At 40.5% G+C, this 7676-nt stretch overlaps 1 long non-coding RNA gene across 1 annotated transcript; it reads right to left on the reverse strand.

The window, feature by feature from the left end:
* Positions 1 to 971: 971 nt before the first annotated feature.
* On the reverse strand, positions 972 to 7358 carry LOC148644425 (uncharacterized). Its single transcript, XR_015928695.1, has 3 exons — positions 7077 to 7358; positions 5280 to 5449; positions 972 to 2262 (listed from the first exon to the last, which is right to left on the reverse strand). It is a non-coding gene; the product is annotated as an uncharacterized LOC148644425 (long non-coding RNA).
* Between the last annotated feature and the right edge of the window lie 318 nt (positions 7359 to 7676).

A 7676-nucleotide genomic window follows, 5' to 3' on the forward strand; every position in this document is an offset into this window, starting at 1 on the left:
TTCACCATACTAGGGGTCCTGGAGGAGCAGTACAGCAATCAAAGCTTCACCTACTGTACACATACAGTACTGACAGAGTTTATATACACACGCTTATGGTTTTGGGAGGGAGATCTACGCCCCTGTGGAATTGAGGTTTGGATCACCTCCTGAAGACTGCACCAGCCCTCTCGTCACACTCGAGACAGGATCTGTTCCCACAGCTGGCTCTGTCCTGTGAAGATGGATGTACTATGGTTGTCTGGCTAAAGATTTGGTGGCTACTGATGCTATTCCAAATAGACCTTTTTAAATTGACCCTTTTCCAGCACCTAAACAAAATCCCCGAACAGGGGGCCAGCGATATCAGTGGACCTTTGGTCGGCCCATGCCCGAAGATCCAACAGCAGGATCTTTTATCAACATCTACACCCCTTTGGATCTTAACTTCTTGAATCAAAACTAATTTCAATCTCCACTGTTCTATACTGAGGAGATTTTGCTTCTTTAACCAGTCCATACACATATGACAATATAAAATTAGCAGAATAGTCATTATTTTCAATCTACTTTGAGATCTTTCTAAGGATAGGATATCTTTTCTGTGGTATCATGACCAAAACTAAAGTTTTTAAATGTGGTCTTACTAGAGCATTGTAAAGCTTAAACATAGCTTCGTTGGTTTCAAATTCCTTAATTTTTGCATCCAAGAAATCTCTTTGCTTTTTTTATAGCTTCCCTATATGGTCTTGATGAGGACCTTGCTGTCAACAGTCTGTACATACCCTTACTAAGTGAGAATTACAGTATATCCTAGTTATGCATCTATGAATAATCCAATTTCCTTAAATATGACTGGGAAAACACAGGTGTGCTGGTAATTGGTTTCTAGTTACCCTAGCTCCTACTAGCAAAACACTAGAATGTTTATTATATCAGTACAGTCTTTTATTATTAATCCCATATTAACTCATAACCTATTTATTTCTGCTTTTACAGTTCTTTAACTGTAGAAGTAGTGGTAAAATGCTTTGCCAATCCAACTATCACCAAAACTTAAATGTCTTATCTCATAACCAGCAGGCTAAATTAACTTGTTGGTGAGTACATCAATTTTATAAACCATGGTAGTGCTGAGCGGATAGTTCTCCCCATAGACAGGATGTACAAACTACAAACACTGGTATAAAAGGGATGTCTACATTCACAGACAGAACAGTGCATTTCCCACAGGTACAGACGTGGAAGATGATACATCTGTTTGACTTCAATTTTTGACTATAATTCTTCCGAGCCATCAGTTTAACAGTGTGACCATTCATTTACCACCAAGCACTGAGTTTAATAAGCCATATGTAGCTTTCAACTTTGAAAGAATATGTACCATTGAAGACATATGAATTAACATTAAAGATTCTTTTGTGTGTTAAATGTTTTAACCCAGAAATGTAGACAGTTCATACCAAGTTAATACAGTCCTTAAATCCGGAAACCGTTGAGCAAGTCAAATTTGACAAAAGTCAGATTTCATTCCTGAGCTACGTCCATGTTTATTCTACATTGTGATGGTAGTTGGATCCTATCCTATTCCACAGACTACTGAACTCACATGAACACATTTTGTAATATAATGAAGGCACTGCATTCAGCAATAAAATGAAAAGAAAATCATTCATGGATTAAATAGTGGACATTATTTAAGGGAATGGTAGTTACGGACACACGAGACAAGCTCCAAGTCATTCCTACTTAAGTATGCAATGTCATAAGAAATCTCGCAAATCTGATTTTTTACAGTGGTTTATGTAAAGTCTAATTTACATAATTCAGGTGTAGTGCAACCCAGGGAGTGTCCGTATTTTCTCAAAGCAAAGGTTTCAGAGGCTGGGAAGTGGGGGCTTGGGTGCTGTGGGATTAGGAAAAAAACTAGGTTTGGAACCCCCATTAACAGCCCTTTTCAGCAGGTCTCCTACAGTAAAATAAAAACAGGGGTGTTTTCTGAATGGGGTTTACAGTATATTATCTTTCGGCTAGAGCAAGCATATACCATCAGATTTCAGCAGCAGAAACAAAGTGGCAGCCCTGCAATCAAAGGTATAAAACAACCGCAAGTTACAAAATACAGGATTTGTAGCAGAAGGTTTATGATGGGCCAGAAGTTTGACTGCATGTCACAGGAAAGTCACCTCCTGTTTTTGCAAACGATGTTCTCGGTCACAGCTACAGTAGTTTGAAATGTGTTCAATCCACCACCGTTGAAAGAGTCTTCTATTATGCTCAGGTCTGTTGGTTAAAAAACATTTTAATTGAGCCAAACCTTTGAAAGTTTGCCTACTCCTACCACACTCTGCATCCTGCATGAACCCATGAAAAAAAGCAATGCACACACGCAAGGTACTGTATGCCGAAATTGAAACATCTCATGTCCAGTCATATTTTCTTTCATTTGCTTTTCTAATTAACTGAACAATTTTCCTGTACAGATTATATAACAGAAACATCCCTGGTCCAGAAGCATGGGCCAAGTTAATAATGTGGGGCACCAGTTAAGTCACAGCTTGGAGCGTTCTGCCCTGCCATTTCATGCCAATGTCAGCATGCTTGATTGAGCAGACCAGGGCTCCCAATTAGATCGCAGCATGTAATTGTGTCGTGGGGGGGGGGGCTGTCTGTTGGGATGTAGGGTCTCGTTCGCTTTCCTCAGGCAGTGAACGTCACTATTCATTTTCATATCCCCTGACATCTCCATAGCAAGGAAAGGGGCAGGTGCATTCCCAGACCCCAAATTAGGTCAATTCAGTGTCACACATGGGAGGAAATCAAAAAAGAAAGTCAAAAAAGAAGCAAGGAAAGAAAAAAAGAAATGTGCCAATCATTTCCCATGTGGAGCTGATTTCTACTCATTACAATCACTCGGTCTTTTGACAGAAAGCGTATTTACAGGTGAGCTGACATCTGAAACGCAGCTGCAGGGAGAGATGTCAAGACACGGCAGTGGAGCTGAGTTTACCCGGAGCATGTGGAACTCCCATTCCGTCGGTACGGCTTGACACGGACAGGGCTCCCTGGGATTCTCGGAAAACCGAATATCACAAGATGAAGCAGGTCAGGGGAAAACAACACCGGTCCTCACTTTTGTTGAGTGTCAAGTGAAGGCTCACAGTCAAATCCTAGTCTTACAGCATGTAAGAAACACTAAATTCAGAGATAGAACCAAGTATCAAACGTATTAGGTATTGTTTCAATCCAGCTGTTTGCCACAAAAAAAGTTTGTTACACATAAAACTAATATTAAACCTCCACTGTAAACTTCCCAGTATCACAGACACAATGAGGACAGCCTAATGAAAACAGATATAATCCAGACATCCTCACCCTCACTTTTAATGAAACTTATTTTTTGCATGATAAACTCCCTTATCCTTATGGGAGGAAAAATGAAGTGTTAACATTTCACGGTCACTGACGTCTGTTTTTTATACCCCCGCAAAAAGAAACACAAACTTGCTCTTCAGTGCCCTTACAGAGGCTAAAGCATGTAAGAAATACTTCAATATACTGACGTACATGGAAGGCAGGAATTGCCAGGGCCTCGTGCTGTGAGAAAGGCCCGGTCTCATCAGCAGAGTAGCTCCTGATTATAATTGCTTCAGACTAGGCTTGTGTCTTCTTAATCCTTGCATGTTAATACCCCCTCAGTAATGTTCTCCTGCCTAATGGATACACAGTGAGAAACATTTTCAACTGCATTACCTCTTATTGAGTTACAGTGCCCTACCGCTCTAAATAACATAAATTTAATTGATCCAGTCTATAAAAATCCAGGAGCGCTGTGAACAGCCCGTTTCATGTATTTACTTATTTATTTACTCAGCTTCCTCAACTCAAGCAGGCCTGTCCCTGCATGTGGCGGGAGGAAATTAGGTTTATTCACCAGCTACGAAAAAAAAAATGAAAAAGGAAAAGTAATTCAAAGGCTTCGAAATTAGATCAATGGCACAACAATCAATCAAAGCCGGGCGCTTCAACTGTCAGGCTTTCAACCAGATTTGAAATCAACCTTTAAAACAGCGGGCCACTGCTACACACCTCTGACAGGCCACACACTGAGGAAGACAAGGAGGGTGAAGGAGGGAGGAAGCCCTGCAGTGCTGTGAGAGGCACAGTCGCCAGAAGTCACTTCCCAGTGAAAAAACCCCCCACTTCCCAGCCCTTCCAACCTTCCCTTTGTTTAGAAGTAAAAACCGAGTGAGCAAGGGAAACAAGTTGCTTATGCTGTAACTGTTCGATATTTTACATCTGAGTCACTGAAGAAGCCTATTTAAAATTACAGTCATTGGAATGGTGTTTGAATGGACAAAATGCCCGGCAATAATGGAAGCCATGATAGGAATGTTACTGCTGGTAGAGGACACATTTTTGGACAAATATACTGGTGGCACACAAAATGAAAAAAGCTTTATGCAATGGCTTTAAATGCTGAAGAAATAGATGACAAAGAAAATGTCAGCAGGGGTGATTTTTTAAATTAAACTGTTCTTTAGAATGGGTTTTTACATACACACAGTGTCTGTTGATGAATTTACGCGAGACAACAAATGTAACACAATAGGTGTGCTCTACAAAAACTTTAAGGAGAAACGTAATGAGAAACTGCATAGAAAACCTTCCAAAACAGCATGTTCTAGTAGTTTTGTTTCAGAAGATTTACTTTTGCTGGACTATACGTAATGGTGAAAACAATCTTCAGTGAAATAAATGCTTAGCCTTACAAGCATCATATTTCCCTGCACTGAATAATAACGCTGTATGAAAGAAGACAGAGAAAAGACAGTAACAGTTAGTGACCTTGTCTCTTATTGAGAGACCTTTGCACACTTAGCTTTAACCTTCTCAAGCTTGTTAGTTGTGTAACACCCAGGCTGAAGCTTCTTTTAATTAAATTCGGAGATAGACCAAGGTGCGTTCAATTCTAAAGAACCATAAATTCATTAAGATTACAGTGTAATCATGCTAGTTTGGAATAACATTTCTTAGATATAAGAAAAGTATGAACAGTACAGTTATTGCTATGGTTTGAGAACATTTTGAGGTAGAAATTAAAATGTAATGTTTTAGGGTAATGTTGTACCCTTCATAAAATTAATTTCTCATTTTGAGTCAGAAGAGAGGGCAGAGGGCCAAGTCAGAATGAATAAAGCACTCTTTAAGACTTAAAGGCTTATAGGAAAATTAATAATACACAGAAAATGCTAAAATAAGAACATTTAGTGTCTGAGTTCCTCAGTAGGGAGTATTACCCTTTTTCCCTGGAAAGCAGATGAAGTGGTCATAGAGTTTCCTCCAAGCACCACAGTCGATGCCCTCTGGCTGTAGTCTTGTCTTCCCGTTTCCTCTGCTTTCTGTGTCTTCCCTGAGGAAAAGGTGGGCTTATAAAGTCCACAAGTGATCCAAGCCCACCAATCAAAACCTGACACAGTACATTGATGTATTAGGCAAATGTGGTTTTCATTACATTAAGCAGCATATACTATACAGTTCAGGTATTGTGCACTCAAACAAAGGATTGGTTAGATCCATTCAAAACATTCAGTAACGTCATTAAAAGCCAATGGATACAAGGTAAAATGCAAGGAAAATACGATGTCATAAGAATACAGTATGAAAATTAGAATAGAGTATGAAAATATTGTAACGCAACGGGGGCTCAGGCGGGCGCCCTTGCCGCATCTGGTCGGCCCCATCCCGACTGGAGGCTCGAACCCGGGACTTCCGCGTCTCTCTGCAGCGACCTAGCCCCGTGAGCTAAAGAGAGATCTCTCTACAGCCCAGTAGCTGTGGTCCTGCTATCACAGGGAAGGGTGGTGACGTCACCCGCTCAGGTACGCCGGCTCTTACACACAGTGCTTGTCGGCCGTAAGCGTTACACTCTCCCCCGCTTAAATCGCCGTCCCCGGCGAAGGGCTATCCCACCCCGCTTCTGACACCAATGTAACGCTTACGGCCGACAGGCACTGTGTAAGAGCCGGCGTACCAGAGTGGGTGACGTCACCGCCCTTCCCTGTGATAGCAGGACCACAGCTACTGGGCTGTAGAGAGATCTCTCTTTAGCTCACGGGGCTAGGTCGCTGCAGAGAGACGCGGTATCCCGGGTTCGAGCCTCCAGTCGGGATGGGGCCAACCAGATGCGGCAAGGGCGCCCGCCTGAGCCCCCGTTGCGTTACAATATATTGCTTGCTTGTCAAAGTTTCTGAACTAAAAAGGAAAAATCCTTGTAGTGCAATTAACATATCAACAATACAAACTGATATTATTTTTATTTTAATCTACAGATTTGAGCATGCATTTCTGAAGCACACACTACAGTAATATACCTAAGCCACAATCTGGAGTTCAACTATAGTGAATTCTACTGCGGGCCTGGTGCACAGTGTAAAACAATGAGTGCGCTCTCGCTTCGAAGCCACAGTTGGTTAGGAAACATTAGATGGCCGTATCATCAGGTGACAGATAATGGCAAGCCTTTTACTGTAGGAACGTTGAGCTCATTTGGCAGAGCAGGTCATACTGTACATGTACAGTACGCCTTACGTTATTGAAACGTTAGGCCGAACCATTTAATAGTATTATTTATTTATTTGCAAAGGTTTTGCGTCTAAAACGCAGTTAGCATTTTGTATTCACTAGTTTTCAGTTGAGCAAAACTTACTGTACTCATTAACCGAGAACTTTTTAAATTGTTGTGATGATTGTGCACGACATACATTTCTATCCTGTTAAAAATGCGGCTGTCGTTTAGCAACTAGAGAAAATAAATAATCATCTGCATACACCCTGACCTCGCTCTACGAACGCTTAGTTCGTATTATTACATAATTGTATCAAATATTTTAATTTAATACCTGTTTTTTCACTGTGCGGAAAAGTCGTTTCCCCCACAACATAGACGCTTCACTTTGCAATCGCCTTCTTTGTAATACTGTAGCTCTTGCTTCGTAATCAATAAACATTAAACAAACACATTATTTTAAACACGAAGATAGCTAAACGTATTGCTGCTCAATGTGACAAAAGCAAATAAAATATTAGATACAAACCTCGTGGCTGTAAAACTTGATAGGACAGGCAGGATCAAACGGTCAAAATATATTGTCATTGCCTTGAATTTAGCTGCACTATGCACGTGTTCAACAATTTACTTTCATTACAGATTTTGGCTGAACTTCTCTACTAAGTAAAACGGGCAAATTATCGTGAACATGCAATTATCTCCATTACTCTTATGGTAGTAACAATGTGAAATATTGGGCAATTTTCTTGACCCCGGAACGAATCGTAAACCTTTACAAGGGATGGAAACCTAATATTCGTTGAGCGAAATTTCACCCTACACAGTTTCCGAGGACCTTCGCAGATTGAGGGATAGTTTATATGTGTATCAAGTGGTAAATTACTAAACTGAAATGTGAGTTATATTTAAGAGCCCTGATCAAGTCACCTGTAAACTCTGTTTCAGGGACTGATAACTCTTAACAACGCACTTGCGATGATAAAAGCAGCTGTTTCCTGTTTCCTAATCACTTAGTTTAGTGTTTAACAGAGAAACAATCTGCAAAAAACAAAAACAAAGTTGAAGGCACATTGCATGGAAAAAAAGGCAGAAAATCTTAAACACTATTTAATAGATATCGGTGCCA

This window comes from Lepisosteus platostomus, chromosome 20 (genome assembly GCF_059453375.1).
Source record: "Lepisosteus platostomus isolate fLepPlt1 chromosome 20, fLepPlt1.hap1, whole genome shotgun sequence".
Taxonomy (NCBI): domain Eukaryota; kingdom Metazoa; phylum Chordata; class Actinopteri; order Semionotiformes; family Lepisosteidae; genus Lepisosteus; species Lepisosteus platostomus.